Source organism: Chiloscyllium punctatum, chromosome 2 (genome assembly GCF_047496795.1).
Source record: "Chiloscyllium punctatum isolate Juve2018m chromosome 2, sChiPun1.3, whole genome shotgun sequence".
Taxonomy (NCBI): Eukaryota; Metazoa; Chordata; class Chondrichthyes; order Orectolobiformes; family Hemiscylliidae; genus Chiloscyllium; species Chiloscyllium punctatum.
The window spans coordinates 128,701,963-128,727,730 of NC_092740.1; the positions used below are offsets into that span (position 1 = coordinate 128,701,963).

The window sequence follows — 25,768 nt, forward strand, 5'->3', positions numbered from 1 at the left end:
AAGATACAAAACTCACAGTCTCTTTGTCTAATCAGCATAAATTGTAACTAGCTGAAGTCCCAGCACTGATCCTTGCAGCACCCTAATCAGTTGGAAATGCCTCAGTTATCCCTACTCTCTGCTTTCATCCGTGAACCGATCTTCTATCCATGCTAATATGTCACCCAACACCATATGCCCTTATCTTCTCAAGAGGAAATAAGGAATGGTCAATGCATGGAGTCTTGTTAAATATGTCCATATATCTGCATGGAAAACAAAACAAGGAAACAAGAATGCATCCCCAAGGAACTCCATAGGAAATGGTGTGGGAGGAGGAAGACAAACCATGATGAGAAAATCTCTGCTGAAGCTCAGCTAGGCAGCAGTTGAACAAAGTGCAAGTATTCCCATTGAGCAGAGCAACAGAGGGCCCTTTGAAAGTGCTCAGCTATAAGATAGATAAAAATTGTAGATATGTAGATTATTTAAAAGCTAATTTCCTGACATCATGAAAGAGATAAATATTGCTTGTTTCCCAAGAATTAATCTTATTTTTACATAATAAAAGTTATCATGTCTCTCCAAGTAGAAGCTAATATTTCTCCTGAGACTTCCTTCAGACAGGATGGTTTAATTACTCACCAGGGCTTCAATTGACGTCAACTATTTGGATCAGTTTTAAATATTCAAAGATAAGCTATTCCTCCACAATGAAGACCTCCAACAAATGCTGCAACATGAACTAAGTTCCAGTTGGGAAGTAACGTGACATCAAATGGGGAAAAGTATAGAGCAATTCAGCTCCACAAACCTTTCTTCCCATAAATTAGATTATCGTTGATCTGTACTTTAACTCGACCTAATCAGCTTGTTTAACATTGCTTAATCCACTTACCCAACAAAAAAAAAACTAAGTTTTGAAAGTATCAATTGACTTCCAGTTTCAACAGCTTATCTGGGGGAAAGAGATTCCAGATTACTACAGTTTCTTTTGAGTGAAGAAATGCTTTCCTTGGTACTAAGTTAAATTTGATTCCTTTTATTTTGGACTCAGCCACCCATCATGGAAGTGAGTTCCACATTCTCAAAACTCTTTGGAATTCTCTTGAAGTCCCTGTTAGGCTTATTAGCCCTTATCAATTACTTATAACATATGTGAGCAAGGAAGAAGAATAGGTCAGTTTTGAAATTGCTCTGCCATTCAATAAGATCATGGCTGATCTGATTTTAACCTCAACTCTATACTTATACCTATCTCCAATAATGTTTCATCTCCTTGGTCATCAAGAATCTGCCAACCAATGTCTTAAATATTTTTAAATTCTGTATCCTCTGCCTTTTGAGGAAGGAAATTCCTCACTCACAAACTTCTAAAAGAAAAAAGTGTTTCCTCATCTTTGTATTAAATGGTTGCTGCCTTACACTTAAGCTATGACATTTAGTTCTAGATTGTCCCACAAAAAGGATGCATGCTTTCAATAGCCACCCAGTCAAATCCACTCAGGATTCTATATATTTCATCATGTCACCTCTGACTCTTCTAAACTCCAGAGAATACAAGCTTAGCCTGTCCAGCTTGTCCCCATAAGGCGATCTGCTCATTCCAGTTATTGTAAACCTTCTTTGACCTGCTTCCATTGCATTAACATTCTTCCATAAGTACCGTGTATATTTGACATTCCTATTAATTGATTACTTAGTATTAAACAGAAACAATCAGAATCTACATTTTCTTGTCTCGGCACTTTTCACAGCAAACATCTGCTGGCAAGTCTATTCATGGATATGAACCAAGGTAGATGTGAAGAGTTAGGATACAGATCAGCTACCTCACCGAGTGGGGAACAGACCTTGAGGGATTGAATGGCCTCTTCTTACTTCTAAGATCCTATTGATGGTTTATGGATTGATCAGTAATTGGGACAAATTTGATTTAATTGTTCACTATGCAGACCTATTTGTATTTGATTACAAGATTCTGGGTCAGAATACACAGGATAGCTTATGTTAAACGCATGAACACATAAATAGTAATGATTTCCTGAAAAATACATTTACTTGGAAATATTTTCTAAGTTCCTCATTGACCATCAAATGATATGAATAACTAAACAGCTACTGACAGTAGCCAACAGATAATAAGTAACAGATTAAGAATTTTAGACACAGTTATAACACATGAGATTTGTACCAGATGGGGCATTTCAGTCAATGATTATATAACAATTATTAATGTGGACATCATTTGTTTTGGTGGGATAAACCACAGACAAAAGGGAAAGTAGCACTGTGATAAGATAATTGGAAAAAGAAGAGGCTGTTCTTTGTTAGTCATCACATTCTCATTAATAATTATGCCAAAATTGTTAACCTCCATTATTTAACCTTTTCAACACCCTCAACAGATGTAAACCATAACTGAGTACATAAAGAAACAATTAGGTTAATCTGTTACTTGTATTCATTTTGTTGAATGATTCAGAAACAATTCATATGAAAAAAAAACTATGTTAGCAATCTTGTAATCTACATACAATGTTAATAACGCAAAGAAAATTGTAAATGGTTCACTCTGGCTAAACATGCACCAGATTTGAAAATTATCTTCACGTAGAGAATTGTGCTGGACCAACACATAAAACAACCTCCAGTTCCTCATGTTCAACACAGCAAATCAAATGCCATCATTAACATTCTAATTAAACTATTACTTGCATAATATTTCAACATGTTATTACATGCTTACCCTTTCATTGGGTATGGGTATCTCTGACAAAGGCAAGCATTATTGCCCATCCCTAATTACCCTTGAACTGAATGGATCTGGATTCACGTGTTGACCAAACAACAGAGATCCCCTGTGGACATTCCCCTCAGCAATAAGTATACCGTTTTGGATACTGCTGGGGGGGATGACCTACCAGAGGAAAGCCATAGTAGTCAGTTCTCTGGCACTGAGCCTGACACTGTGGCAAAGTAGGGAAGGGGGCAGAATAGAAAAGTAGTCGTGGTAGGGGACTCGATAGTTAGGGGAATCGACAGGAGATTTTGTGGTCAGGATCGGGATTTCCGGACGGTATGTTGCCGCCCTGGTGCCAGGGTCCGGGACATCTCCGATCGGGTGTATAATGTTCTAAAAGGGGAGGGCGAACAGCCAGAAATCGTGTGACATATTGGCACTAATGATATAGCCAGAAAAAGGATTGAGGATATAAAAAATGATTTCAGGGAGTTAGGATGGAAGCTGCAAAGCAGGACGGACAGAGTAGTGTTCTCTAGTTTACTACCGGTGCCACAAGATAGCGAGGCGAGGAACAGGGAGCGGGCACAGCTTAACATGTGGCTGCTCAGCGGGTGTAGGAGGGAGGGCTTCAGATATGTAGATAATTGGGATGCCTTCTGGGGAAGGTGGGACCTGTACAAGAAAGACGGGTTGCATCTGAACTGGAAGGAGACCAATGTCCTGGGTGGAAGGTTTGCTTGAGTAGTTCGAGAGGGTTTAAACTAGTATGGCAGGGGGGTGGGAACCTGAGCTGTATACCGGAGGTGAGAGTTGATGCAGATGAGGCAATAGCAAGAGGTAGACCAGCTAGTGGAAAGGAGTTTCCTGGGAAGGAACCAAGGGATCAGTTAAAGTGTATTTGCTTTAACACAAGGAGTATCAGGAATAAAAGTGATGAACTTAGAGCATGGATCAGTACCTGGTGCTATGATGTTGTGGCCATAACAGAGACATGGGTTTCTCAAGGGCAGGAATGGTTGCTGGATGTTCCAGGGTTTAGAGCATTTGAAAAGAATAGGGAGGGGGGAAAAAGAGAAGGGGGTGTAGCACTACTAATCAGAGAGGGTATCACAGCTACAGAAGCTTCCATTGTTAAGGAAGATCTGCCTACCGAGTCAGTATGGGTGGAAATTAGGAACAGCAAGGGAGCAGTCACCTTGTTAGGGGTTTACCACTGCCCCCCCCCCAATAGCAGCAGGGAGATTGAAGAAAGCCTACTGTGGACGTAGTAGGGTTGTTGTAATGGGTGACTTTAACTTTCCCAATATTGATTGGAACCTCCTTCGAGCAGAAGATTTGAATGGAGCTGTTTTTGTAAGGTGTGTTCAGGAGGGTTTCCTAACTCAGTGCATTGGCAGGCCGACGTGGGAAGAGAGGTCATTCTAGACTTGGTGCTCGGAAACGAGCCGGGGCAGGTATCAGATCTTGTGGTGGGAGAGCATTTTGGTGATAGTGACCACAACTGCCTCACATTCTACATAGTTATGGAGAAAGAGAGGATTAGGCAAAATGGGAGGATATTTAATTGGGGAAGAGGAAACTATGATGCGATTAGACATGAGTTAGGAAGCATGGACTGGGAGCAATTGTTCCATGGTAAAGGCACTATAGATATGTGGAGACTGTTTAAGGAACAGTTGTTGCAAATGATGAATAAATATGTCCCTCTGAGACAGGCAAGAAGGGTAAGATAAAGGAACCTTGGATGACGAGAGCGGTGGAGCATCTCGTCAAAAGGAACAAGGTAGCTTACATAAGGAGGAAGCTAGGGTCAACCTCAGCTCTAGAGGATTACAGGCAGGCGAGGAAGGAGCTCAAGAATGGTCTGAGGAGAGCCAGGAGGGGGCACAAGAAAGGCTTGGCAGAACGGATTAGGGAGAACATAAAGGCATTTTACACTTATGTGAGGAATAAGAGTATGTTCAAAGAAAGAATAGGGCCGATCAGGGATAGCATAGGAAACTTGTGTGTGGAGTTTGAGGGGGTAGGGGAAGCCCTAAATGAGTTTTTTGCTTCTGTCTTTACGAAAGAAATGAACTTTGTAGTGAATGAAACCTTTGAAGAGCAGGTGTGCATGTTGGAATGGACAGAGATAGAGGAAGCTGATGTGCTGAAAATTTTGTCAAACATTAAGATCGACAAGTCGCCAGGCTCGGACCAGATTTGTCGTCGGCTGCTTTGGGAAACGAGAAATGCGATTGCTTCGCCGCTTGCGAAGATCTTTGTATCCTCGCTCTCCACTGGAGTCGTACCTGAGGACAGGAGAGAGGCAAATGTAATTCCTCTCCTCAAGAAAGGAAATAGGGAAATCCTCGGCAATTACAGACCAGTAAGTCCCACGTCTGTCGTCTGCAAGGTGTTAGAAAGGATTCTGAGGGATAGGATTTATGACCATCTGGAAGATTAAATGCAGGTCATGCCTCACAAACCTTATCGAGTTCTTTGAGGATGTGACTAGAAAAGTTGATAAGGGTCGAGCTGTGGATGTGGTGTATCTGGACTTCAACAAGGTATTTGATAAGGTTCCCCATGGTAAGGCTAATTCAGAAGGTCAGGAGGAATGGAATACAGGGGAACTTAGCTGGCTGGATACAGAATTGACTGGCCAACAGAAGACAGCGAGTGGTAGTAGAAGGAAAATATTCTGCCTGGAAGTCAGTGGTGAGTGGTGTTCCACAGGGGTCGGTCCTTGGGCCTCTACTGTTTGTAATTTTTATTAATGACTTGGATGAAGGGATTGAAGGATGGGTCAGCAAGTTTGCAGACGACACAAAGGTTGGAGGTGTTGTTGACAGTATAGAGGGCTGTTGTAGGCTGCAGCGGGACATCGACATGATGCAGAGATGGGCTGAGAGGTGGCAGATGGAGTTCAACCTGGATAAATGTGAGGTGATGCATTTTGAAAGGTTGAATTTGAAAGCTGAGTACAGGATTTAGGATAGGATTCTTGGCAGTATGGAGGAACAGAGGGATCTTGGTGTGCAAGTACATAGATCCCTTAAAATGGCCACCCAAGTGGACAGGGTTGTTAAGAAAGCATATGGTGTTTTGGCTTTCACTAACAGGGGGATTGAGTTTAAGAGTCATGAGATCTTGTTGCAGCTCTATAAAACTTTGGTTAGACCTCACTTGGAATACTGCGTCCAGGTCTGGTCGCCCTATTATAGGAAAGACGTGGATGCTTTGGAGAGGGTTCAGAGGAGGTTTACCAGGATGCTGCCTGGACTGGAGGGCTTATCTTACGAAGAGAGGTTGACTGAGCTCGGACTTTTTTCATTGGGGAAAAGGAGGAGGAGAGGGGACCTAATTGGGGTATACAAGATAATGAGAGGCATAAATAGAGTCGATAGCCAGAGACTATTTCCCAGGGCAGAAATGGCTAACACGAGGGGTCATAATTTTAAGCTGGTTGGAGGAAAGTATAGAGGGGATGTCAGAGGCGGGTTCTTTACACAGAGAGTTGTGAGAGCATGGAATGCATTGCCAGCAGCAGTTGTGGAAGCAAGGGGACATTTAAGAGACTGCTGGACATGCATATGGTCACAGAAATTTGAGGGTGCATACATGAGGATCAATGGTCGGCCCAACATTGTGGGCTGAAGGGCCTGTTCTGTGCTGTACTGTTCTATGTTCTATGTTCTAACATGACTATAATTGATTTCCTTCCCTAAATCGTGGAATATGAACCCATGCCCCAAGAACATTTATCTGGGCCTCTACAAATTACTTGCCAAGTGACAGTACCACCATGGCACCATGTCCCCGACATGTTACATTGTATTTTAAAGCACAGGAACAGTCCATCCATCATATTTAGTCCATCCACTGTTATGACCCTCATATGTCTCCCAACCCACCCTTCTTCGTTTCAACCTGTCAGAGTAGCCTTCTATCTGCTTAGCTTCATTTGCTTATCTAAATTCTCCTTTAAATATACCAAAGCTATTCATCTTAATTATACCTTGTGATAGTGAGTTCCATAGGCCTACCCCTCTGGAGTAAAGAAGCTTCTCCTAAATTTCTCACTAGGATTATAAGTGATCAGTATGGCTCCTCTATTTAATCATCACCTTCCCCCCAACAACTATATGCTGCACACATCTCCACATCTAGTTAACCCTTTCATCATTTTAAAGACTTTTCTAGAGTAAACCATTTCTGGAGTAAACAGTAACTAACAATCTGTTGAGCATTTCCTGCAAGTTATAACCTCTCAGCACTGGTAACCTTCTTCTGTCACTGAATAATTGGAAGATAACATAGAAAGAAGCCATCAATCCTGTTTCCACTATTTTAATTGTTTTAAAAATATCTAAGATCCTCTCAAAACTTTGAAAATGTGGTTCATGTTGTTTATGGGTTCCTTCAAGCCTAAAGTGGTTTAGTGTGGATTAGGATATCTATCTTTTTGGTCTAAATAGAAGAGCCTTATGAAGTAGACAATATTAACTTAAGTGCTTTGTTGCAACCAGGGATTGTTTTTAAATTCACCCATGGGATGAGGGTGTCACTGGCTAGGCATTTATTGTCTATTGAACAGTTAAGAGTCAAACACATTGCTGTGGATATGGAGTTAAATGTAGGCCAGATCAGGTAAGAATTTTTCTTTCCATAAATGTCATCAGTGAACCAGATAGGTTTTTCCTGAAAATCAACAATTCCAAGCTTTTTTTAAAAATTGTATTCAAATCTACCATCTGTTAAGGTGGGATTTGAACCTGAGTCCCCAGAACATGACCTGGATCTCTGGATTAACAGTCCAGCAGTAATACCACAAGGCCATCACACACCCCCATGGACAAATGAGTATACACGACTACAGAGACTGGTCAGGCAGCATCCGAGGAGCAGGAGAATCAATGTTTTGCCCAAAACGTCAATTTTCCTGCTCCTCGGATGCTGCCTGACATGCTGTGCTTTTCCAGCACCACTCTAATCTTGGATCTAATCTCCAACATCTGCAGTACCTACTTCCAAATACTACAGAGACTGCCAGGAGTTCACTAACAAGGTCTGTCTCCCACAAATTCTGTCTTTGACCAAATCCACAAGACATTCCTATAGTCAGCAGTGCTTATTACATGCTATCAAATATTAACCCTCTCAGACCAATATACAACAGTTTGTTTTCCCTAATATAAGTTAAAACAATAAATATAGTATGTCTGAGCATAAAAACACTTCAGACCCATTCTGCTGTAAAATCCTGCAAACTCTATCCATTGAGATGAAAAAGACAGAGACACAGATATTTCTCCCATTAAAAGGATTGTGTTCGTTAAAGCAGAGGTTAAAGCAAGCAACAGCCAATTTGCACACAGAAAGGTACCACAGACAGCAAGGGAGTAAATGACCAGTCAATCCATTGTTTAACGATGTTGGATGAGAGACGGATGTCGTCCAGGTTGTTGCTTAGATTCACTAATATAAGGAATCAGAAATAAAACACTTTAATTCAAGGAAAAGAATCGACTGATATGGGAGTGACAGAATAATCTTTATTCATTCATAGAAGGTATTCATAGAATCCCTACAATGTGGAAGCAGGCCATTCGGCCCAACGATCCACACCCAGGAGTTCACTAACAACAGTCTGCTGGGGAGAAGGCAGCAAAGAGCACAACAGGCGAATGTGGGTGGGATGGAGGTGATAGATCAGAGAGGAGGGTGGGGGAAGGCAGCAAAAAGTACAATGGGTGAATGGGGGTGGGGATGGAGGTGATAGGTCAGAGGGGAGGGTGGAGCTGATAGGTGGGAAGGGAAATTTGCAGGTAGGACAGGTCATGAGGACGGTGCTGAGCTGGAAGGTTGGAACTGAAGTAAGGGGGGGGATGGGAAATGTGGAAACTGGTGAAGTTCACACTGATGCTATGGGGTTGAAGTGTTCCAAGGCAGAAGATGAGGTGTTTTTCCTCCAGGCATTGGGTGGTGAGGGAGCAGCAGTGGAGGAAGCCCAGGACCTGCATGTTCTCGGCAGAGTGGGAGGGGAGTTGAAATGTTGGGCCAAGGGGTGGTGGGTTTGATTGGTGTGGGTGTCTGAAGATGTTCCCTGAAGCGCTGAGTCAAGTAGGTTCTTCAGAACATTTCCCAGGGAGAATCATTTCAAACCTGAAATGTTAACTCTTTCTACCTCAACAGATGCTGCCAGATCTGCTGAGTTTCTCCAGCACTTTCTGTTTTAATTTCAGATTTATATATCCATAGTGGTTTGCCTTTACTGTGGTATTTGTTCAACCTGTCTTTGGAGAGTTAGTGGTCAAGATCACAAGGGAATACAACTGTTCTATCAACATGTCAGTTCACTATGCAAGAAGACACAGTGCAGAATGTGTGAACTTATACTAAAGTCATTAATGCTTAATCTACTTACAGGAGTGATGAATGCCTTTGAACTAAATCACATGTTTATCACAGAAGCCAAATTTGTACATGACAGAAATCCACAAATGTAAACTGCAATTTTGAGAAATAATTTCAAATCCAACATTCCTGAGCCATTATTTATGTGGATTATACTGTACGCTTCTTTGAATCATAGCTTTTGCCAATTTTACAATATGCACATTGTAAACTTAGATTCAACAATTCCTGAGAAGAACTATAACAGGTAACAGGTAACAGATGGACGAAGATTTGCCATCTGAAGTAGTTTGGGTTGAGGTTAGGAATAGGAGAGGTGAGGTCACCCTGTTAGGAGTCTATTACAGGCCTCCTAATAGTCCTAGAATCGTTGAAGAAAGGATTGCGAAGATGATTCAGGAGAAGAGTGACAGTAATAGGGTGGTTGTTATGGGGGACTTTAACTTTCCTGATATTGATTGGGAAAGCTATAGCTCAAGTTCGTTAGATGGGTCAGTGTTTGTCCAATGTGTGCAGGAGAGTTTCCTGACACAATATGTAGATAAGCCAACAAGAGGTGAGGCCATCCTGGATTTGGTTCTGGGTAATGAACCAGGCCAGGTATTAGAACTAGAGGTAGGTGAGCACTTCGGGGACAGTGACCACAATTCGGTGATTTTTACTCTAGTGATGGAGAGGGATAAGTGTGTACTACAGGGCAAGAGTTATAGCTGGGGGCAGGGAAATTATGATGCGGTGAGGCATGACTTAGGATGTGTGGATTGGAAAAGTAGATTCCAAGGCAAGAGCGTAATTGATATGTGGAACTTGTTCAAGGAGCAACTATTGAGTGTCCTTGATAAGTACGTACCTATCAGGCAGGGAGGAAAGGGTCGTGTGAGGGAGCCGTGATTTAATAAGGAATTGGAATCCCTTGTTAAATGGAAGAGGGCGGCCTTTGTAAAGATGAGGCGTGAAGGTTCAATAGGGGCAATTGAGAGTTATAAGGTAGCCCGGAAGGACCTGAAGAGAGAGCTAAGAGCAGCAAGGAGGGGACATGAAAGGTCCTTAGTTGGTAGGATTAGGGAAAACCCTAAGGCTTTCTATAGGTATGTTAGGAATAAAAGAATGACTAGGGTAGGAATAGGTCCAATCAAGGATAGTAATGGGAAGTTGCGTGTGGAGGCTGAAGAGATTGGGGAGGCACTGAATGAATACTTTTCGTCAGTATTCACTCAGGAACAGGACATTGTTGTCGATATGAATACTGAGGCACGAATAAGTGGAATGGATGGCTTTGAGATATGTAGAGAAGAGGTGTTGGAAATTCTGGCAAGGGTGAAAATAGATAAGTCCCCTGGGCCTGATGGCATTTATCCTAGGATTCTCTGGGAAGCAAGGGAGGAGATTGCAGAGCCATTGGCCTTGATTTTTGTGTCCTCTTTGTCTACAGGAGTAGTGCCAGAGGACTGGAGGCTAGCAAACGTGGTTCCCTTGTTCAAGAAGGGGAGTAGGGATAATCCTAGTAACTATAGGCCAGTGAGTCTCACTTCTGTTGTGGGCAAAGTCTTAGAGAGAATTGTAAGGGATAGGATTTATGCACATCTGGATAAGAATAATGTGATCAAGGATAGTCAGCATGGTTTTGTGAAGGGCAGGTCGTGCCTCACAAACCTTATTGAATTCTTTGAGAAGGTGACTAAGGAGGTAGATGAGGGGAAAGCGGTAGATGTGGTATATATGGATTTTAGTAAGGCGTTTGATAAGGTCCCCCATGGTAGGCTACTGCAGAAAATACAGAGATATGGCATTGAGGGTGAGTTGGAAGTTTGGATTAGGAATTAGCTGGCTGGAAGACAGAGGGTAGTAGTTGGTGGCAAAGGTTCATCTTGGAGTGCCGTCACTAGCGGTGTTCCACAAGGATCTGTTTTGGGACCATTGCTGTTTGTCATTTTTATAAATGACCTGGAGGAAGGGTTAGAAGGTTGGGTGAACAAGTTTGCGGATGATACGAAAGTCGGAGGAGTTGTAGACAGTGAGGAAGGATGTGGCAGGTTACAGCGGGATATAGAGAAGCTGCAGAGCTGGGCAGAAAGGTGGCAAATGGAGTTCAATGTAGCTAAGTGTGAGGTGATTCACTTTGGTAAGAGTAACAAAAAGATGGGGTACTGGGCTAATGGTCGGATACTTGGTAGTGTGGAAGAGCAGAGGGATCTTGGTGTCCATGTACACAGATCTCTGAAAGTTGCCACCCAGGTAAATAGTGCAGTGAAGAAGGCATATGGCGTACTGGCTTTTATTGGTAGAGGAATTGAGTTCCGGAGTCCTGAGGTCATGCTGCAGTTGTATAAGACTCTGGTGCGGCCGCATCTGGAATATTGTGTGCAGTTTTGGTCGCCATACTATAGGAAGGATGTGGAGGCACTGGAACGGGTGCAGAGGAAGTTTACCAGGATGTTGCCTGGTATGGTAGGAAGATCCTATGAGGAAAGGCTGAGGCACTTGGGGTTGTTTTCATTGGAGAAAAGAAGGTTTAGGGGTGACTTGATAGAGGTGTACAAGATGATTAGGGGGTTAGATAGGGTTGACAGTGAGAACCTTTTTCCACGTATGGAGTCAGCTATTACAAGGGGGCATAGCTTTAAATTAAGGGGGGGTAGATATAGGACTGATGTTAGGGGTAGGTTCTTCACTCAGCAAGTCGTAAGTTCATGGAATGCCCTGCCAGTAGCAGTGGTGGACTCTCCCTCTTTATGGGTATTTAAGCGGGCATTGGATAGGTATATGGAGGATAGTGGGTTAGTGTAGGTTAGGTGGGCTTTTATCGGCGCAACATTGAGGGCCGAAGGGCCTGTACTGCGCTGTATTCTTCTATGTTCTATGTTCTATGGAAAGTCCAATTGCTAAAACTAGAGAGTAGATTTCTGCAAAACTTTGTGCCATTTATTTCCGCATTTGAGTATTCCATTGCAACAACACTACATAACTCTTTGAACAGGGTGCAAACTACAAGAGAAAACTATCAACTTGCTTTTGAATGGAAAGACATTTTGAGCATAGTGAAAGATGAAACATACTGTCGAAGCTTTTTGCCTTGCATTCATTGGGATCGACACAAGAATATTAATTGTTATTCCATTTACAATTTGATACTGCATGAGTTGGGGTGGGGGGAGGGAAAATTGAATAAACAAATCAGTTCTGAGTTTTAAAATTATTCATTCACAACAGTTTGGTGTCACTGACTAGACAAGCACTTTTTGCTAGATTGCCTACATTTAACAGTTCAGAGTCACATGTAAGTCAGGCCAGTTAAGGATGGCAGTTTCCTCCACTAAAACACATTAATGAATCAGATGTTTTTTTTAATCTCCCCAATAACGGTTTTGCGGTCATCATTAGACTTGTAATGCCAGATTTGTTTTTTAAGAAACCAAACTCCACCATCTGCTATGTAGAATTTGAACCCAGGTCCCCAGAACACTGAGTCTTTAGATGAATAGCTTAGTGACAATACCACTGGGTGACTACCTTCACTTATCATAGAAAATAAAGGAGCTATTGGCCCCCATGCTTTTGGTTAATTCAAAAAAGACATAATGTCTGGGCAAGTTATTTTTGCTGACAGAAGGCAGGTTATTGTGTAAGAATATATGAAGTTTCTAGCAAGCAGGAGTCGACTATAGTTTTCAATTGGTTGATTGCATAATTCTTAGCATGCTCAGGATTAAGCCAGACATTCTGAGTTCAAGACTACTCCACCTCCTGATGGAAGGTGTGTTCTTAACTTGGCCAAGCAGGTTGAATATCAATCTTGATCAAATCCTTTCAAAAACACCAACAGTACGTGCTAAGATCAGGAAAGATATCCTGTCAACCAAGTGACAGTAGGAACATTGGAACCTCTGCTACTCACAACTTGGCACATTTATTATCACAGCAATATTTGTTATATTTAATAAATATAATAAATTATATAATATTTAATAAATATTTATTATCACAGCAATGCAGACTCCTCAGGGGCTGTTTGGTTTAGTTGGCAGGACAGCCAGTGTAGATCAGATTGGTGTCAACAGTCCAGAGTCTGATCCCCATTGCAGCTGAGGTTTGTAACCTGTCTCTTTGCCCTAGGACAAAGACTATAGCACTCTGGGTTGCACCTGCCTTTGGGCAGAGAACTGTAGAAGCCATCATCCTATTTACAGTTAGAAAACTCCTATTGCAAATCTGATTTGATATGTTGGATTATGCCAGAAGTTTTACAGTTAATGAGTTCGTTCAAGGTGGGAAGCACACCCATTATTCTTAAATGATATAATCTTATTTAATGCAAAACAGACTTGGATTTCCCTATCATCATTCACAACTTCAGAATGGTCCAAAGTGTTTTAGAAAGCAGCTACAGAAGTGTTTATCACTGTTAAATATAGGAAACAGGGCTATTGATTTTTACAGTGCAAAATTCCAGAAACGTAAGATTAGTAATGACCAAGTAATCTGTAATCTGTTTTGGTTGAATAGTAAAGATATTAGGCCAGGACACTGTGAAGATCGCCATTACTCTTCTTTAGACTGTGACCATGGAATCTTTTGCATCTACATGACAGTGCATGTAGGGACTTGGTTTAATATCTCTTTCAAAGAAACAGCAACTGAAGTAGTTAGCATTTAGCGCTGGCTTTAGAGGAGAAATATAGAACAGTGTATATCTGGAAACTAAATATGTAACAGATTTAGAAATATAATGTTATAATATAACATCTGAAATTTTCTTGTTAGTCAAAGGCAGATTTCTTCAAATATTATTTTATATTGAAGACTATCTTTGTGCTTTATCTTTGTGACCATAAAAATTCAAATTGGTGGCTAGTGGCTCTGAGACATTTGCTATTTATGATAGCTGTGAATGTGGGTTTAAGGTCAAGTTACACTGATTGATGTCCACCAGCTCTCAAGCAGCAACACAGCTGCAAAACAAACTTTCAACAACTGCTCCACTAAGGAACAAGGGAGTCTCCTGTCTATAATGTGGCAAGTGAAATGTGTTGGGATTATAAAGTAATACAACACAGTGAACTTTTTCATAAGCCAGGGCTATGCATTGTGTAGCTTTGCAACCCAACCTCTTCTGTCACAGGATATATATGTATATTATGTTACTGTACCTCCATGGTGTTTATGCCGTTGTCTGATTTCAGACTAAACATGACCACAAGCCCAGACTTTGTTGCTATCTTTAGATCCTCTTACATAACAGCCATCAGTGACACTCCTCCATTGTGACAGTCTCACCATCTATAGTGCCCTTTTATATCAAAGATCAAAGACAGCATATCATTGAAGAGCCAAGGTTCCCATTAAGTTACTCACAAGTTATGACTTCACTTGGAATTAGTGAAACTAAACATGATTTCTTCCTTTTTTTGAATCAGACTCTAGGCCTTCAACTGATACTTGTCCATTACTGTGCCAAAAAGTTGAGTAAACATAATTGACATACAGAGCTCTCAAGTCACTGCATGAGCACTGTCCCTCTTCATAAATCATCGAATCATAGAGATATACAGCACAGAAATAGACCCTTTGGTCCAACTTGTCCATGCCGATCAGATATTCCAGATAAATTTAGTCTCACTTGCCAGCACTTGGCCCACATGCTTCTAAATCCTTCCTATTCAGATACTCATCTAGATACCTTTTAAACGTTGTAACTGTACCAGCCACCACTTCTTCTGGTAGCTCATTCTATAAACACAACACACTCTACATGAAAAAAGTTGCTCCTTAGGTCCTTTTTAAATCTTTCCCCTCTCATCTTAAACCTATGCCATCTAGTTTTGGACTCCCGCTTCCTGGGGAAAAGACTTTGTCTATTTACCCTGTCCATGCCCCTCATGATTTTATAAACCTCTATAAGGTCACCCTTAGCTTCCGATGCTCCAGGGAAAATAGCCCCAGCTTGTTCAGCCTCTCCCTATAGTTCAAATTCTCTAACCCTTGCAACATCCTTGTAAATCTTTTCTGAACCCTTTCAAGTTTCATAACATCCTTCTTATAGCAAGGAGACCAGAGTGGGGGAGTGAGAGGGAAAAAAAACATTTTTTAACCCATTGTAACTTAGGCAGAAATTCAGCAAGTGAAGGAAAAAAAATCTGACTATCTACTAATCGCCAAGACATTGCCAGTTTAACCACAGAATTTGTGAAGAATGGAAGATCTTGTGTCATGAACAAATGTCAAATCAAATAGATTTTGGAAGTCTTTTTTAGAATGCACAGAAATAATGACAACTGTTCTGAAGTGTTGCCAGTTTCAACCATTCCATTGCACCTGCTGTCTTTAATAATTATTTCCATGCATTTTAATTTAAAGAAAACACTAGGACTAATGATCCATTCTAAAGAAGTGAATAATTCAAGTTAATTTTATCAGAATTAATATTCATGCCTTTCAACTCTCTTTCCATTTTAAGCTCACTTTGTGTGCTTTTCAGGACTTATAAAGATTGTCACAAATGAAAGACGTTTCTTACATTCTTGGCAGAGTCTGAATGCGAATTACTTTCGAAAACTCTCAATAAAGCTTGGAGTGCAGCTTGGTTTTGAAAAGAAAATTGTTGTGCATTGAATAAACACAGTCTGTCTAGTCTGGCTGTCAGCTAGAAAAAGCTTTGCGTTCACCTGACTCACTTAGCTGAGCTCTACAGTAGAGACTAATTTTCCAGGAAAGTTTGTTCGTGATGCCACGTTGGGACATGCAGGAGGTGGGACTGAGGATGCAGAGAAGAGAATCTGATTTTGATATTTCTATTTCTCATATAATTATTGTTTACTGACTCTGAAATGCAATTTAAAAAACTCACCAAGCCCTTTGGATTTAATATTTGAAACCACAGAACCAAGCTAATTTATTTATCATGTTATATTCTTTGATGACTTAAATGAGCATAAGTTCAAAACACCATCACAAAAATGTAGAAACAAACGAAAATTTCAGTCTGTTCAACATCATTGATTGTTCTGCAAAAGCTGAAGGGCAGATTTGTGCACAAAATTTAATAAATATATCAATTAAACTGGCACAAAAATCAAGATAGGAGTTATATATCCATTAATGAACTTCCTCAATTCATAAATTCTACCATCATTTTCAAATTAAAGAAGACACTGCATATATATGAAAGTAAAATCCTAGTAAAGAAAACAGAGCTTTAGGTGCTTAAGTTGGTCTGAGGCTGAAGTTAAAATAGACAACATCACAGAACAGCGTATGACCAATGGGCCAATGCTTTTAAGTAGCTCACGATGTTCTACATAAACATTATGGATATGAGATTATCAACCACAGCTCCTTCTTTTGTGGTAGCAAGATCAAACTTCATTTTTTCAAAATCTTTTAGCCGTACACGTCATGTCTAGTCAATGATGTGACTCGTCTGCATGTGATACATGTAATTTAGAACATTCTAATTTTTTTGCTGTTTGTTTAGGTAATTTATATATTATCCAAGAGCTTCTGGTCTCATGATGCATGCACAAATATTTAAGCAGAAATGACATGTATTTTTGCTTGCCATTTATCACAAAGAGAACATGCAGAAACTCACTGAGAGCACTAACACACTCTAAATAAATCTACTGGCCACTTTTAGTTTTGAGGATTCCAGACTCCCTTCAGGCTGCCAATTTGAGTGTGACCACGACTGCCGTGCATGCCCACCGGCCGTTAATAATGCCTCCTTTGTCCTGCTGTCACATGAACAGTCTAGCACTATGATTATCTTCACTTCAGGCTCATTGTGTGAAGCAAGCTTTCACATCAACCAATTCGACTGAGCTTGCTATAGCAGGATCACTATGACTAAAATGTTTTCGCCCTGTGGCATTCAAGAGCTTAGCAAAGAATTTTACAGTTTCAGAATCCTGAATACTGTTAATGTTATTTTTTAATTTCATCAATACCAATCTATCTCTGATCAAGTTAAAAATGTTACTTTGCACATCTAAGTATTTGTTGGCTAATGCAATTTTTATTGTGTAATGGGATTGGTTCCAAATCATGATAGCTTGTAAATTTTAAAAGTTACAGAAGTAGGATTTACTATATACACAAAACAACAATATTTTGATTAAATGCCAGTACAGCATGCCAAATTGAATAATCTAATAGAGGGGTAGTTTATTGCTGAGCACTTGTTCGTCAAGTATTAACTAATTTTGTGTATTAAATAATGATTGAAAAAAAGCTTTTTCCTTGCAGTTTTGCAAAAACATTAATTTCAAAAAATTACTTTTTGGTAGAGTGTCATTTGTAGTTTGCAAATGCAATTAGAACGATCAAATGTAAGCAATGACTGACGTATTGTACAAATTATTTGTGAGGGTTTTATGTATAATAGTTAGTCTCAAAAGAAAAATTAAAAAGCTGGCAATCAACTATAACCAATTACTTTATATTTAAAATCATATTAAGCAGCAATTAAGCTGTCACAGTTTGTATGAACGGAGAGCAGTTTCTGGGGTGCAATACTTGTTCTAACTAACATGAACATTTAAGCCAAGTAGTAGACTAGACAAGCCTTTTAGGACTATAATCTGATGAGAAACTGGCTCCAAATCTATTCAGTTTGTCAGTGTTTAATGGGCATTTTATAAACTTAAATAGAGTCTTATTGATATAATGACAAAACGAGGGCTCAATCTGCCCTCTCAGGTGGACATAAAAGATCCCAGGGCACAGTTTTGAAGTACAGCAGGTGGTTTCTCCCTAGTGTCTTGGCTAACATTTATTCTTCAATCAGCATTACTGAACGAGGGTATCTGGTCATAATCACATTGCCATCTGAGGGATCTTGCTGTGTGTAAATTTATTGCTGTGCTTACTATGGTAGAACAATGACTACACTTCCAAAAGTATATCATTGGCTGTAAAATGCATTGGGATGTCCTGACATCACAAAAGATGCTGAAGAAAACTTCCTTTTCTCCTGATGACCCAGTGGGCATTTACCAGTAGAACATGTGGGTTAGTTAGCTTGGTCGGTTAGGTGGCCACACAATGGTCGAGAAGAGATTTAACTGTATGGGATCAATTCCTTTACTGGCTGTGGTAGGTCATGGAGGCCTAACTTGATAACTTGCCTCATGCTTGTTACAGAGTGGTGTCTCTCTGCTTAATCAATTGGCTCTCTACCAGGGTGAGATGGCTATATTCCCTTGTGGATAAGCTGACGACCTTATTTGGATTCAGTCTAGCTGGACAAGGTTAGGCCTGCTATCTAAATATAAAAATAGGTTCAAAAACAACTAACTTTGCAGAGCATACCTTTGCCTAAAATACAATTTTAACTCATGCAATTTTCAGGCGTTTTTGGTCACTAACTGAAACCAGGGCTCAAGGTTCTTGTGGCACAGTGGTAGAATCGCTACCTTTAGGCAAGAAAGTCTCAGGAGATGTGTCACAGCAGAGCGATTAAATGTAATAACAAATCAGATCACTATCACTTTATATAAGCTAAGCAAAGAAAAATAAGAAAAACTTATATTTTTCTACTGCCTTTTACAACCTTATAACATCCCAAAGTCCTTTCCAGTCAATTAAATAATTTTTGAATGCTAATTGCTCCTGTAATGTAACCAATCTGATCATGGCTAGCTTCCACAATCAGCATTGAGAGTAATGAATGTATAATCTGTTTTTGTGAGGTTGTTTGGGGAGGGATAAATATTGGCCAGAACACTGGGAGAAGTCTGCTTCAAATTCCTCTCCAAACTGTTGTGATGGCTGCTCTTATCTTGCTTGAGGAGGAAGATGGGACCTCAGTTTGACATCTCAGCAGAAAGGTAGCACTTTTACCATTGCAGCATTCAATGAAAAATACATCTGGATTCTACATTCAAGAGCCTAGAATGGGACTTGGACTCCCAGCCTATTAACTCTGGTGAGACTGATACCTACCAAGCCATGGCTGACACACACAATAAGGGAACTAATGCCTGTTATAAAGCCCCTTCTCAGAAAACCTGTTTGTGCCATACGCACTTCCCTCAGTTGCTCAAGTTCTTGTTTGCAGCCTTTAAAGGGATTTTAAACTAACTGCGAGCTCCAAAGCATTGTCCCAATTCCTACCTATTCATGATCTGTTCTATACCCGACACTCATACTCATCATCCCAAATGATGCCCTCTCTCCAATCTACATCACTGTGAAAATCATAACTAGACTTATTCAGCAGGTTCTGAATTTTGATTAATGCTTGTAGTTCACTGTAATTATACAGTGCAGATCAATTAATTCTGCACTTCTAAGCTAATCACTTTTCTGTGAGCAATTCATTTCCATCTGAGTGCACCAACAACTTTAGTAAATTAAATGCACAAAATGTTACAAAGCACTTCACAGGAGCACTAACAGAATTCAACATATTAAGACATACTGGGATAAGTACCAAGGAAATATGTTTTCACAAGCATCTTAAAAGAGGAATTTGAGTTCAAGCAATGGAGAGGTTCCGGGAGCAAATTCCAAAGATAGCACCTTAAGACACAAAATATAATTTGCTAACTTGAGAACAATACTGAGCAATGGTAAAAGTTCAGAACTGAACAAACCAAATGGGTAAAAAGAATTTGACATTTGACTCAGAATACAGTCATTTCCAGAATATTAAAAGGACATAAATATGAATTGTGCAGATTGTATTACTAGTATCGTAACAACCAGTGGCACTGGACTGACAACCGGCCACGAGTAAATTAGACTTCCACATAAATTGTACAAATTTAGATTGTGTCTTCATTTTAATAAATATGTTAACAAAATAATAATGAGTAATCAGATTGTTGATATGCTCCAGCAAGGCCTACAATTATACTAGAAGCTCAATCTCTGCAGAAACTTAATGATCAAAGTCAGTCAATTTGAGGAGTCACCTTATGTTGTTCCCCATTCACTAATTCAACCCAACCCTCCATAGCAACCTTAATGCTTTCCCTTACTGTTAACTCCAATTCCAACACTTAACCCAAACCTGCCACAATCTCCAACACAATTCCAAGCCCCTATTAACTAATGGAGAAAGAGAGGACTGCATATGCTGGAGATCAGAGTCGAGAGTGTGGTGCTGGAAAAGCACAGCATGTCAGGCAGCATCCAAGCAGCAGGAGAATCGAGGGTTCAGGAAAAAGCCCTTCATCAGGAATGAGGCTTGTGAGCCAAGGGGGTGGAGAGATAAATAGGAGGGGTGTGGGACTGGGGAGAAGGTAGCTGAGAGTGCAATAGGTAGATGAAGATGGGGATAATGGTGATAGGTTGAAGAGGAGGGTAGAGTGGATAGGTGGGAAGGAAGATGGACAGTAAGGACAGGTCATGAGGGCGGTGCTGAGTTGTGAGGCTGGATCTGGGATAAGGTGGAAGAGAGGGGAAATGAGGAAACTGGTGAAATCCACATGTGGTTGGAGGGTCCCAAGGGCAGAAAATGAGGCATTCTTCCTCCAGGCATTGGATGGTTAAGGGAGTGGCAATGGAGGAGTCCCAGGACCTGCATGTCCTTGGCGGAGTGGGAGGGGGAGCTGATGTGTTCGGCCACGGGGCAGTGGGTTTGGTTGGTGCTGGTGCCACGGAGACGTTCTCTGAAGTGTTCTATAAGTCAGTGTCCTGTCTCCCCAACATAGAGGAGACCGTAACAGGAACAACGGATGCATTAAATAACATATGTGGAAGTGCAGGTAAAACTTTGATGGATGTAGAAGGCTCCTTTGGGGTCTCCAACCCGACTCCCAGCTCCAGCCCTACACTAGATCCTAGCTCCCAGTCCTGCTTTGTTTTCAACATCCCCCCAGACCTCTCCCTCAGGATAAATGATCAGTCCTCAGTAAAGGCCTCACCTTCATCCCCCTCCACTCCCAGATCAACAAATTCAACACACATCAAACACTTCTTTTGTTGCCTCCACCTGCAGGCTTACTTTTTCCACCAAGGCTCCCACCCTCCGAGGACCCTTTCTCCTGCCTCAAACAGCCCTCATCCATCTGGATACCCCGTGCTGGTCTGTTACCAGTCCTCAATCTCTTTATTTCAAACTGCTGCTGGGACATTGACTGCCTCAACCTGTCCACCTCTCTCACCCACTCCAACCTCTTACCCTCGCAACGCACAGCCCTCTACTCCATCCGCTCCAACCCCAACCTCACCATCAAACCAGCGGACGGGGGGGACGGGGGGGCGCAGTCATAGTTTGGTGCACTGACTTCTACAATGCTGAAGCCAGGCACCAACTCACAGACACCTCCTCCTACTGCCCCATCCACCACTACCTCACTTCCCATCGCCAAACCATCATCTCCCAGACCATACATAACCTCATCACCTCAGGGGAACTCCCACCCACAGCTTCCAAAGTCATAGTTCAGGAAACCCACACTGCCCGGTTCTACCTCCTACCCAAGATTCACAAACCTGACTGCCCTGGCCGATCTATCATCTCAGCCTGCTCCTGCTCCAGCAAACTCATCTCCACATATCTTGATACTGCCCTATCTCCCCTGGTCCAGGAAATCCCCACATACACTCAGGACACCACCCACACCCTCCACTTCCTCCAAGACTTTTGTTTCCCTGGCCCCCAACCCCTTATCTTCATCATGGACATCCAGTCCCCATACACCTGCATCCGCCATGATGAGGGCCTCCAAGCCCTCCATTTCGTCCACTCCCAGGACCCTTCCCTTCATTTGTTTGGCTGAACTGGTCCTCACTGTCAATAATTTCACCTTTGAAGCATCCCATTTCCTCCAGACGAAAGGGGTAGCCATGGGCACCTGCATGAGCCCCAGCTCTGTTTGTCTCTTTGTCAATTATGTGGAATTTCCACAGTTACACTGACACTATTCCCCAACTATTCCTCCTCTGCCTTGATGACTGTACTGGTGCCACCTCGTGCTCCCATGAGGACGTTGAACAGTTCATCAACTTCAGCAACACATTCCACCCTGACCTCAAGTACACCAGGACCATCTCGGACACCTTCCTCCCCTTCCTGGACCTCTCTCTCTCTATTAATGGTGACTGACTCAATACAGACATCTTCTACAAACCTACCGACTCCTGCAGCTACCTGGACTACACCTCCTCCCACCCTGCCTCCTGTAAAAAACACTATCCCTTATTCCCAATTCCTCTGCAGCTGCCACATCAGCTCCCAGGAGGAGCAAATCCACCATAGAACACACCAGATGGCTTTCTTCTTCAAAGACCACAATTCCCCCTACCATGTAGTTGGTGCTGCCCTCCAGCGCATCTCATCCACTTCCCTCACCTCTGCCCTCAAACCCCACCCCTTCAACCACAACAAGGACAGCACACCACCACCACCCCCAAGTCCTCACCTTCCACTCTACCAACCTCCATATACATCGCATCATCCTCTGCCATTTCTGCCACCTACAATTGGAACCTACTACCAGAACCTACTATATTTCCGTCCTCACCCCAATAAAGACCATTCCCTCTGTGACTCTCATCAGGACCACACCCCTTAACAACCCACTGCCCCCTCCCAGCATGTTCTCCACCACCGCAGGAATTGCAAAACCTGTGCTCACACCTCCTCCCTCACTTCTGCCCAAGGCTCCACTTCAACTCTCCCTTCCACTCCGCCAAGGACATGCAGGTCCTGGGCCTCTTTCATTGCCAAACCCTAACCACCCGACACCTGGAGGAAGACCGCCTCATCTTCTGCCTTGGTACCCTCCAACCCCATGGGATCAATGTGGATTTTACCAGTTTCCTCATTTCCCCTCCCCCATCTTATCCCAGATCCAACCTTCTAACTTAGCACTGCCCTCATGACCTGTCCTACGTGTGCATCTTCCTTCCCACCTATCACTCCACCCTCCTCTCTGACCTATCACCATACTTGCAACTCAGTTACCTTCTCCTCAGCCCCACCCCCCTCCCATTTGTCTCTCCACCCCCTTGGATCACAAGCCCCTATTAACAAATGTCTAGTTTCCTACTCCAATTTCCACCAACAGTTCCAATGCTGACTTCAACCCCTAAACCTTACCCCAATCTCTACAGCAATCCAATCCTACTCCCTGTGCCAACGTGTAATCTCTTCCCACTCCACCAATCCCAATCCCTTAGCTCAATCTCAATCCTTAACTCCTCAATGTCCTAACCTCTATTCAAACCCAACACTCAACCACAAAGCCAACCCCAATCCAATTTTCACCCTTACCACGAAAGTAAAGCATAACAGAACTGGAACTGAACGAATCATGTTTACAGAGATCATTATTCTGTAAGGTTAACAAATCACATGCATTGTAAGGGCAGCTGCAGGGTTGGAGGCTGCTCACCAGTTTGTTTTTAGATAGAAATGCAAAACTTTTCATACTCATTATCGTACAGGTTAGTGACCTATTCCAGCCCAAGATAAGAATCACACAACGCCAGATAATAGTCCAACAGGTTTATTTGAAAGTCCAACATCGGCACCTCCACATCATCTCCTAGCCAAAGTGCAGTGGGGCAAGACCACTGTCTGAGGTCCTTCCTCCGAAGTTAAATTGGGATCCGTTCAGTTATTGGACTCTCCTGGTGTCTGAAATGCAGCTAAATATCGTTTTGTTCAAGTAAGAGATGCCTTTGGCTTGTCTGGATAGAGTCAAACTCCAACGTTTGTTTCATTTATATTTTACTACACAGTGATTATTTATTTTTTAAAAATCTTTTTATACATATATAAAGGTTATTTTGAAACAATGGTGATCCATCCTCGAACTTTGAATGTGAGGGCTCATTTGCCCGATCTAACCCCGTTGCAAACTCTCCTGTTGAGATCGCGCGTGCACTGGAGCACCCGTGCACGCGCATAGCAAGTTTCCTTTTCGGTACCAGACTGTCTCAAACTTTTGCAATGGGGAGCAGATTTTATTTATTGTCAGTAACTTACTTGTAATTCCAGCTGATTCCAATGCTTTCTTAACTGCAACCAACGCACCCAGCCCCTAATCTTTTACACAAAGTTTAAGATCTTGCATAGAAGTGATTAAGTTTACAATATGAAAGAGGTAACAAGGAGCCTAGTTGCATGCAAATGTTTTTGAATCCTAAATTCTAAAAGCTTTCCACCTGTCCTAACAAGAAAAAAACGTTTTCCTACAATTTATTCCAATTGTCGCCTGTGAAAAATACAAACAGTTTCCAACCTGTTGTATTGAATCCTTTGATGTTATAAACATTAAACCCTCAACTCCAGATGTTCCTTCAGTTTGCACTTGGTTTTGTTATGCTTTCCCATGTGTTCACACTTTGCAAATCTTTGCCCCCTGACGGTAAAACATTCTTCCGACTAAGACTTTACACGTACAAACAGAACCAAAGCCGATTCATGGAAATTACACGTTGGCGTCTTTAAACAAAAGAGGACAGCATTGCACATCCATTGAACAGCAACGCGAAGAAAAAAATTGTTGAAAAGCTTACCTCGACATGAGCAGTTTAATGTGCAATTCCCGAGGGTATATTTTTTCCTCCCTCTCCTGTAACTCAGTTAGTTCAAGACAATTAAATCATTTTCTTCTACACCGCAGCGTCCAGATGCAGAATCAACGAGATAAAATTGGTCACAAGGTTGTCTTGCTTTGGAGTCGGGGCCCCGTTCATCTATGTAAGTTCTTTTCTCCTTCTCCTCCTCCCACTAAGACGGTGTCTTGCAGTTTTGATTTGAAGTGTCCTTGTGTTTTGAAGTGAAAACTTTGCGCTGCTCTGACAGTCCGGGGACTTGCCTCCTGCGGCTCGCCAGCGCCAGATTTACGCCAGTGGCCAGCGCCGGATGTACGCCAGTGGCATCGCTTCTCCTTCAGAAAGCCGGGTTGCCAAAATGTCATCGAGCAGAACCCCACAATAACAGTGATCCTCTCCTCAAGGGGACGGAACAGTAAGATTGTGGAACCCTAAAATAATGTTGTTGAGTAGCATCCAGCTTGACCCCCAAATCGCAAGCAATACCGCGGATGTCAGAGGTAAACACAATAGCAACGAACAAACTGGTCTTACTGGAGCGGTGCTCTGGGGAATATAAAACAAGTCGATGCAGTATAATATTGTCATTCGCAAATTTTAATGTCTTTTCCTTGGCAAAGTTTTTTTTCAACTGGGAGCTGTTGAGGTGGATCACCATTCATCCCCGATTTCACCACTGCGCTCGAAATTCGGTTTACGCTTATATTCTCTATTTTCATTAAAAAAAACATTGTCCTTGAGAGTGCAAAAATGAATGAGACGGCAATTGCAACGAAGAACAGTGAAAGTCAATTTTAAAAAGTGCTATAATTCTAAAGTAGGAGTAGAGGGACCTGGGCATATATGTGCACAGATCATTGAAGGTGGCAGGACAGGTGGATACAGCAGCTGATAAAACATACAGTGTTCTCGATTTTATTAATAGGGATAAGGAGTAGAAGAACAAGGGGTGATGTCGAACTTGTATAAGACAGCTATTCGCCGTTAGCTGGAGTATTGTGTACAGTTGTGGGTACCACATGATTGGAAAACGTGAATGTATTGGAGAGGCTGCAGAAGCAATTCATAAGAATCGTTCTGGGAATGTGAAACTTCAGTTATGAGGATAGATTGAAGAAGATGGGACTGTTTCCC

The 25,768-nt window shown here is 41.9% G+C and overlaps 1 protein-coding gene across 1 annotated transcript in view; it reads right to left on the reverse strand.

Moving 5' to 3' along the window:
• Positions 1-24,826, reverse strand: part of megf10 (multiple EGF-like-domains 10) — a 170,249-nt gene extending 145,423 nt beyond the window's left edge. The window contains exon 1 of the mRNA XM_072588707.1: positions 24,596-24,826. The gene's annotated coding sequence lies outside the window, so the exon portion shown is untranslated. The remainder of the gene's footprint in view (positions 1-24,595) is intronic.
• Between the last annotated feature and the right edge of the window lie 942 nt (positions 24,827-25,768).